A 9,944-nucleotide genomic window follows, 5' to 3' on the forward strand; every position below is an offset into this window, starting at 1 on the left:
ACATAATTTTAATTTCAAGTCAAAACACAACATTTTCTCTACTCTTCAACTTATAAACCTTTATAGGAAAAGTCAAGCTGTACCCGAGAAAAAGCAAGTACCAGCTCTGCTCGAACCAACAGATGGAATCAGTGGTTGTGTGCGATCATTTTAGCTTTAGTCAGCGTCAGCATTATCCCTTCATCTTTGGTATGTTTCCTGGGTTTGTGCTTGGCTTCGAGGTGCTTTGCAAACATTGTTAACCCTGCCACACCTCATCAGTGTTAAAAGCACTGATTGTAAGTCATAAGAAAATGGTGAATGGTCATGCATATAATGGGATGATTTTTCCCAAGTAGAAATCCATTGTAGGGGCTGACCTGGTGGCACAGTGGTTAGGTTCCCTATGGTCCACTTTGGCGGCCCGGGGTTCACTGGTTGGAATCCTGGGTGCAGACATGGCACCGCTTGTCAAGCCATGCTATGGTAGGTGTCCCACATAAAATAGAGGAAGATGGGCACAGATGTTAGCTCAGGGCCAGTCTTCCTCAGCAAAAAGAGCAGGATTGGCAGCAGATATTAGCTCAGGGCTGATCTTCCTTAAAAAAAAAAAAAAGAAATCCATTCTGAAGAACAAAGATCTAATTATGTAACCTACAAAAATTGTGTCATTGACATTAATCATCAAGAGGAGAGGAAAAGTGATTGGCAAATGCCTCCAATGCCTGTTGGCTTGATACTAGTTAGGAAAACTTCCAGGCTAAGCTGGTGAACGCACTGTGTGGAAGCTTTAGTCACCCGGCTCTGGCAGTTTCACATGTCTAGGCCCTTCCGACATAGACAACATCCAAATGAGTAACCAGGTGGCGAGTGTGCACATGGTAGCTGCGAGGAGTTCCCATTGACACTGAGATATCCAGGAAGGAGGATTCTTTCTGCCACAGGCGTCAACAGCAGTGTTCTGTGAAACATTATCTACAAGGAGGGTAAGAGGAGCAGTGTGGAGTTTGAGGACTGACACACAGTCCTGTGTCATGGAAATATATCCAGGAAACTACTCCTTCCTTACTAATGAGTGCACATGTGAATGGCTCCTCAGGATCTAAGCTCTTCGTAGACTAATGAGCTTCTTCATTAGTTACAAAACCTTTTTCTTCCTAATGGGACATGTAAATAATATTTATTGAGTATCCACTGTGTATAGGGAACTAGGGAAGCAAAAATGAATAAGATTTGATCCTGCCCTGAAGGCAATTACAGCCTAAGCAGGGAATACATGCACATAATGGCTCATTGTACTACATTATAAGTGTAATTGTACACTATATTATTATTATATTGTGTTTTAATGATGGAACTATACAGAGGGTGCTATAGATCACAGACAGGAGAGCCTGTTGCCTGACTAAGTCCAAAAGAATGAAAAAGGCTTCCTAGGAGAGGGAGGGAGGTAAGAGCAGAGCGCATGCAGGCGGGGAAACAGCCTTTGGCTGATGAGTGAGTCAAGGGTGGGGTCATGGAAGGTCACACTGCTGCTTAGAGGAGTTTACACTCTGTTTGGTTTTAGGCAATAAAAAGTCGTTGAAAGGTTTGAGGTGGGGTCTGACATCAGATGCCTAGTATAGGTACTGTATTAATTTTCTATTGCTGCCCTAACAAGTTACTACAAACTTAGAGACTTCAAACAATGCAAATTTACTGCCTCACAGTTCTGTAGTTCGGAAGTCCAATTTGGCTCAACTGGTTTCTCTGCTCTGGAAGCCACCAGGCTGAAATCAAGGTGTCAGCTGACTCACTCTGACGCGGAGGCTCTGTGAAGAATCCACTTATTCAGGTTGTTGGTGGAACCTAGTTGCTTGTGGTCGTAGGTAAGACCAAGGCCCCACTTCCTTGCCGCTGTCAGCCGGAGGCCATGCTCAGCTCCCAGAGGCCTCACTCCTGTGCGTGCACACAGCCCCTACCTCCCAGAGCTAGCAAGGGCGGGGAGAATCTCTGACTTCTGCCACGTCGCTCTCGCTTCCAGCTGGAGAAAGTTCTCTGCTTTTAAAAGCTTATGTGATTAGACTGGGCTTACCTGAATAATCCAGGATAATCTCCCTCTTTTAAGGTCCGTAAACTTAATTAAATCTGCAAAGTCCTCTTATCTATGTAAGGTAACATATTCAGAGGTTCCAGAGACCAGGTGTGGACCTCCTTAAGGGGGCCTGTTCTGCCCACCACGGGTGTCTAGGAAGCTTCGACAGAGTCGAGTGTGCCCCTGGCACCTGATTTTCCTCCTATCTCCCTGGCTGTTTTTTTTTCTCTTTTAAATGATTTTATTGAGGTATAACTTACATTCACTCATTTTATGTGCACAATTTAATGACTTTTAGTAACTTTATGGAGTTACGCAACCATGACCGCAATCTGGTTTTAGAACATTTCCGTCACCCCAAAAAGATTTTTCTAGCCTGTTTGCAGTCCATTGGCTGTTCCTTTTTTTCTCCTTTTAAGGTTCATCTCCTTTTTCCCTTTTTTTAAAAAAAATTTTCAGTATTGATTCATTCACGTGTCAACTTTATCTGCCTTGGATACAGTTCCCCTCCCATTTCAAACCTTCCTTTAGTGAAGGCAGCAATCTCACCAAGGAACTTCGCTTAGATCCTCAGCAAAGATAAAGGCAAATATGTAGGTGTCTCTGGTAATACCGAGGTCCTCCTTCCCTAAACCGCTGCCACCTGTGCGTTTGCCTTCATGAACCCAGCCATGTTCAGAACTCCTACAGCTGACGGAGTCTTTGAATTCTGGAATGACGCTAAGATCAAGAGAAAGTCCACACGTGCAAGAAAGCAGCAGCTACGTTCTCCAACTTGGACCAAAAAAAACAAAAAAGGTAAAAATGAAAAACCATTCACTTAACAGCAGGTTAGCAGTAATGTTCCTCATGACTCGATAAGAGTGCCTGGTGCTGAATAGCTAACAGCAGGTGCTGAATTTGGATTTAATATTTTAGATGTTGACTAGAAATTAGGCTTCCTGCTGAGCTGGTCTCTTCGAATCCCTGATCTGTTGAACTAGATGGGTCTTCTCATCATTAAATTGTTCGTCCTCAGTTCTGTCATTCTGACACTTGCTGGGGAACTCTGAGTTTGGTCTGGTTCTAGAGGAGGATGTTGAGGATGGGCTGTGTCTTGTTAGGATTGGCTACAAACACCTTAAAAATGTGAAAGGCCTCAAATTGGATGTTACAACTTTTGTCTCGCAGAAGGTTCATCATTAATTTGAGGTTCTCAGGTTTACTGATGGATTTTGTCATAATCGTGAAGTTGTGTCTGTCTAATAGTAACTCACCGAGAAGCTTGGGTGACTGTCTTTTTGTCACCTAATTTTCTGAATGAAGTAACTTCTCATGTTCACTGAAGAATCTATCATAATGCTGTTCCAAAAATTCTGCACTGAGCAATTTATGTCTTGTAAGTAAATCCTTGAATGTGGCGAATGCATCTGAAGCTACGTCAAATATTGACATTTCGACACATCTGAAGAAATCATAAAATTGTTCTGACCAAAAATGATTTTTGCAAGTGGTTCGTGTCTGATGCATTCTCTCAACATTATTCCACAATTTAGAGCTATTTCTGGAGATTCATACCCTTTCAATAACACGAACAAAATATTCTGTTGGGTGCAGATGTATTCAACAGTGGGAGTTCTTGTACCAATTTGTCTTCTGAGAATATTGTTGAAAATTTGAGCCACATCTTTTTTTGCCCTCAAAGTCAATGAGCTGTAAGTCAGCTACCAGGGTGCTAAGGAGCCCACTGTTACAGAGTTCTTGAGCGAGTTGGCCGCCGCTTCTGTCTGTGGTTCTTTTTCATTTGTACCATACGGAATTTCCTTCAAAGGCTCATCTCCTTTTAATGCTTATGTTACCCAGGACTTTTCTTTGGCTTTCTGGAAAATACCCACATTTAGGATATTCTTTACCAGGTGTGTAGGAATATACAAGTTGTTGACATTGGTTACCTCAGGGCAATGGGAATGGAGGGTTAGTGTGAAATTATCAACTTTTTCTTTATGTATCTTTCAGGATTTAATAAATGATGAACATGTATTACTTTTGAGATTAAAATTCTTAATTATGAAAACATTTAAAAAATCATTCTTGGGGCTGGCCTGGTGGCTGAGTGGTTAAGTTCGTGCATTCTGCTTCAGGGACCCAGGGTTTCGCCGGTTCAGATCCTGGGCATGGACATGGCCCCACTCATCAAGCCATGCTGAGGTGGCATCCCACATGCCACAACTAGAAGGACCCACATCTAAATATACACAACTATATACCAGGGGGCTTTGGGGAAAAAAAAGGAAAAATAAAATCTTTAAAATAAATAAGTAAATGTAAGGGACAACTGTAGGCCCTTAGTGTTAAAAAAAAAAAAAAAGCCTTCATAAAAATTAAAAACTTTTATGCTTCAAAGGACACCATCAAGAAAGTGGAAAAACAACCCACAGAATAGGAGAAAATATTTGCAAATTGTATATCTTATGTAAGACTTATATCCGAAATATATAAAGAGCTCTTACAATTCAATATTAAAAAAGACAACCCAACTGAAAGTGGACAAAAGATCTGAATAGATGTTCCTTCAGAGAAAATATACCAATGGCCAATAAGCACGTGAAAAGATGCTCAACATCATTAGTCATTAGGGAGATGCAAATTAAAAGCACAATGAGATTTCATTTCATACCAACTAGGGTGGCTATAATAAAAGAGTTAAATAAGTTTTTGAAGGAAGTGATCACCAGTGTATCTTTTTTTATTTTATTGAGGTCGTAATAGTTTATAACATTGTAAAATTTCAGTTGTACACAGTGTATCTCTTTTTTTCTGCTTTTTCTCCCCAAATCCCCCCAGTACATAGTTGTATATTTTAGTTGTGGGCCCTTCTAGTTGTGGCATGTGGGATGCTGCCTCACTGTGGCCTGACGAGCAGTGCCATGTCCGCACCCGGGATCCGAACCAGCAAAACCCTGGGCCGCCGAAGCAGAGCTCATGAAGTTAACCACTCAGCCACGGGGCGGGCCCCAACACAGTGTATCTTTTTATGAGCAAGGAAAACTTTACATGAAGCACCCCCAATGACTTCTTTTGGCCTCATTGGCCAGTTTGAGGCAAACGACCATTCTTGAACCAATCACTGGCACCAGGAATAGGATTTCCATGATTGAGTTAGACTAGTCATTTGGAGTGAAATAGAGGTTAGGTAGGCAACTATCATATTACCGTACAGACTTCCAAAGTAAATTCTAGTCCCTATTACTAGAGTAGAGACTAGATGACAAGCAGGCAAAAACAAGAGATGTCTACTACAGCATCAGAAACAGCTGGAATGTGGTGAGAAAAATCATTAACTTGGATACTGGACTCTGCCACTAACTTACTGGTTGATTCTGGAGGTCGCTTCACTCATTAGCCCTCAGTTTCTTCAAATGAAATGGTTCCTTCCAGCTTTGAAATACTGTGATTATACATATTGCCTTCCAGCAATGGAAAATGGCTCACATGCTTTTCTGTGTCTCAGATAAGAACATAAAAGAACTTTTGTATCTACCAATCGAAATCTTATCACCCTAATATTTATGCACCATAAGACTCCTATATCTTCAGAAACATAGATGATTCAGTGACAATAGCTGCCTAAATCATGCAATTTAGTTGGGTTTTTTGCCCGCCAACCACTATTCTTTCTTACACCCTGATTTTACTTTGTGGAACTGTAGTGGTCATGATATTTGCCTCCCAAAATTCATTCTATTTTAACTGACTGGTCTAAGCCCCTATTCTTAGTCCTAGTGGTTTGGACGTGGTTGACTCCACCCTCCCGACTTGAGGAGTGGGCACTTGAATGAGGCTTGGCCACTCTATCTATTCCATCCCTCTGGCCACAAGGCTTGGTTCAAAGATGGGCAAGTGACCCAAGCTGGTCCTATGAGAGTCAGCCTATGACTTTTGCTGGGAAAGAGAAGCTCTCTTTTTCTCGGGGTTGATCATCTGGTAGGCTGTAAGCTGGAGCTTCTGGTGGTCATCTTTGCCACCAATGGAGAGAGAGAATCTGCCTGAGAATTAAACACATAAGAAAGAAGAAAGAGAATCCTGATGATCTTGATATCATCATTTGAGCAACTGGCTCCAGTCTCTGGACTTATCAGTTATGTGATCCCTTAAATTCCTTTTGTTATTTTTTGCTTTAATTGATTTAAGCTGGGTTTCTGAAATTTGCAACTCAAAGAGACCTGACTAATAAAGATGAGTTCTTTCCTTATAGTTTGGATTAAATGCACTGATGCTGTGTAAATATGAGAGTACAAGCTGGATATGGATAAAAGAAAGATGGTTCAGAAACAGCCACGGAGAAAGTGAAAAAATATTTGTATTTATTTTACTCAAGTTACTGCATCCCCTTTTCTTTCCCTGTTTGGTTTTATTTACCATAAGGAAGGAAGCGGGACACCTTATGCATCTTTGAAAACTCCTGAAGTCTTGGTGTCTGTTTTGTGTCTAAGCTGCAGTTGGGTGTGAAGAAGAGACAGGGATCTTGTCTCAAACTTGGTAATGTGGTTCCATGGGAGTTCAGACCCCAGATTTTGTTCAGACTCTGTGTAACTAACTGTGGTCTCTGGGTCTTGGTTTCACCGCGGGTAAAAAGAGGTAGCCATACTAAGATCCCTTCTGGTATTAATGTCTCAAGATCCTATTGCAGAGCTCCCAAGGGCGGCTAGAGGAGGGATTTGTGCTACTTGGAGAGACCCCAGCTGGGGCTGACAAGGCTTCGGGACAAAATTCTCCCTAGAGGTCACATGTGGTGAGCTTGGTTTGTCAGTTCCAAAGTGGAAGTTTATCAGTGGGGGATCTGGTTCTTAGAAAATGCAGCATGGTACAAGCTGGGGCCTTCTTTGCTGAATGTCCTTTGCTTTATGTGCATATCAATTCTACTTTTCATATCAGTCAAACCAGGCCCCTGAGACTAGCCGGTGGGCTGTTGATCTTACCTTGACTTTGAGAACTGGAAAAGCCTGGGAAGTACCCAGCTTCAAACAAAACTAGATCAAGGGGCTCAATAAGGTCATCATATCAATCTCTCTCTCCTCGCTCTCTCTCTCTTCTTCCCCACTCCTTACTCCTACTTGGTGTTTTGTTTTTTTTTTCCTGAGGAAGATTAGCCCTGAGCTAACTGCTGCCAATTCTCCTCTTTTCGCTGAGGAAGACTGGCCCTGAGCTAACATCAATTCCCATCTTCCTCTACTTTATGTGTGGGATGGCTACCACAGCATGGCATGCCAAGCAGTGCCATGTCCGCACCCAGGATCTGAACCCGTGAACCCTGGGCTGCCAAAGCAGAACGTGCACACTTAACCTCTGCACCACCCGGCTGGCCCTCCTACTTGGTTTTTGCCTGTTGGCTTCATTCTCAGGAAGGCTTTCCCCACATAGTGACAGAAATGGCAACCAGCAGTTCCAGAAAAAGACCCAAGGCTGACATTGATTGGCCCGGCTTCCACCCCTGTACCGGCCGTGCTGGACAGGCACAAAACCTGCATCTGCTAACCCGGTTCATGGAGTTTGGATTTTATTGTGAGGAATAAAGGAGGAATCTTAAAAATCTGAGTACATGATTGACATGGTCAGATCTGTGCGTTAGGGAGAAAGAGTCTGGCTGAGGGACAGGGATTGGGGGCAATGGAGCAGATGAGTTAGGGAGGCTTGTTGGCAGTTCTTGGAATCATTCTGGGAAAAGTGAGGAGGGGTTGAACTAGAGTAATTGCAGTAGGGATGGAGGATGGATTGGCCAGGAAAGAAAATAGTGAAAATAGAGTATACAAGAGTTGGTGGTTGATTAGCAGTGTTGGGAAAGAAGAAGAATTTATATTTATTGAATGCTGACCACGTGTTGGGCCCTGTGCTGGGCAAATAAAACTCAGTCTCGTGTAGGATCTGGACCTGTAAACAATTACTGTCTGACGTATTATCCAATTACCATGATAGAGTGATGCACCAGGGGACATTAGCACAGGGGAGAAAAGAAACCATTTGAGGAGTGGCTGTATCAGGGAAGGCTTCACAGAGAAGGAAATTTTGACCTGCGTCTTAAAGGATAAGTAGGGTACATAAAAGTTTGGCAGCAAACAAGGAGTAAGAGATTTCAGGCCTGTGCCAAAGGCAAAGGACAGAGTCCAAGAAATTGTTGGCCAGAAAAAGCACATCCAAACCAAAGATATATTTAGTTTTGCTCATATAACATTTTTAGAAATTTTTGAATTAGGTCCCAACATTGAAAGATCTGGAGGTTTCACATAAAAATCCATATTTCTAACTCATCTTGAAAAATCAGAAAGTTTAGCTACACATGGCCTGTGACAAAGGGCTGGCACAGCCACAGTCCATCCACTCCCTATTGTAATTCACCTGGCCCCCATCAATTAGTATTCATGTTACCTGCCCAGTCCTCTGCAGTGGACTAAAGATGGCTACAAATTCCCTGTAGCTCTCCACATCAAAAATTTCCCCTCCCCTGGAATCTGGGCTGGTCCTGTGACTGCTTAACCAACAGAATGTGGGAGAAGTGACCCTGTGCCAATTACAGGCCTATTATCTTGGAGCACTCTCTCTCTCGACACTCCCTATCAAAACCCAAAACTTATGAGAGATAAAGAAGTGGTTGTCATTTTGAGTCACAAAGTTTTGGAGTGATTTTCTCTGTAACAGCTAACCAAAACACGCACCTCCACTCCTTCCCGTAGAGGCGTCTGAAGGCTCAGCCTCTGGACCAGAGGAAGGAGGGAGCACATTGAGCTTGGGTAACGATGAGCAGCAAGGCCAGAAAGGTGGATGGGGGAAGATCACGAAGGGCTTTGTATGCCATGCTGAGGGACCTTCAGCTTTTCCCTAAAGGTGCTGAGGAGCTGACAGAGTTTTGTAAGGTAGGCATAGTATGACCAGGAAGGTGACTCTAGCAATGCTGTGAAAGATGAATCAGAGGAAGGAGATTAGTCCGGGAGCCAACACAATGGTCCAAGCAACACAACTCAGGCAGTGTTGGTGGGCATGGAGCAAAAGGGGGTGATTCAAGGTCAAGACTTCCTCCTCTGCGAGGTTTTCCCTGAGGTGCTAAGAGAACACACAGGTCAAGCCATATACAGATCTTCCTTGACTTAAGATGGGATTACAGCCTGGTAAACCCATCGTAAGTTGAAAATATTGTTAAGTCGAAAATCCATTTAATACACCTAACCTACTGAACATCATGGCTTAGCCTAGCGTCCTTTAAATGTGCTCAAACACTTCCATCAGCCTGCGGTTGGGCAAAATCATCTAACACAAAGCCTATTTTACAATAAAGTGTTGAATATCTCATGTAATTTATTGAATACTGTACTGAAAGTGAAAACAGAATGGCTGTCTGGGTGCAGAATGGTTGTAAGTGTATTTACCCTCGTGATCGTGGGGCTGATGGGGAGCTGCGGCATCACGAGAGAGTATGGCATATTGCTAGCCTGGAAAAAGATCAAAATTGAGAATTCAAAGTATGGCTTCTACTCAATGTGTATTGCTTTTGCACCACTGTAAAGTTGAAAAATCATTAAGTCGAACCATTCAAAGTCAGAGAAGTCTGCAGTTGGCAGTCAGAACTGGGGAGCGCGCGCAGGAGTAGGTTTGGGCTGCAGAGACAGATTGGGGGTTGTCAGAGTTTGTAGCTAAGCTGCAGATGTGCGTGAGATAGTGTGGGGAGTTTGGGTGCAACAGATGAGGCGGAGTCCTGGGCAGCAGCCTGCAGATAAGCAAAGGCAGAGGCACTCTGCAGGGGCTTGTAAGAGGAAGCTGCAGAGAAGGAAGAGAAGCAGGAGAGAGCAGGTCCCCCGGTGCCAAAGACAGGAAGAATTCCAGAGGGAGGGAGGAGCCCATAGCATCAGATGCTCACCAAGCT

The 9,944-nt window shown here is 43.2% G+C and overlaps 1 pseudogene; it reads right to left on the reverse strand.

Annotated features, from left to right (window-relative positions):
* Window positions 1-2,985: 2,985 nt before the first annotated feature.
* On the reverse strand, window positions 2,986-9,486 carry LOC100066204 (calcium-binding protein 39 pseudogene; annotated as a pseudogene).
* Between the last annotated feature and the right edge of the window lie 458 nt (window positions 9,487-9,944).

This window comes from Equus caballus, chromosome 13, assembly GCF_041296265.1.
Source record: "Equus caballus isolate H_3958 breed thoroughbred chromosome 13, TB-T2T, whole genome shotgun sequence".
Classification (NCBI taxonomy): Eukaryota; Metazoa; Chordata; class Mammalia; order Perissodactyla; family Equidae; genus Equus; species Equus caballus.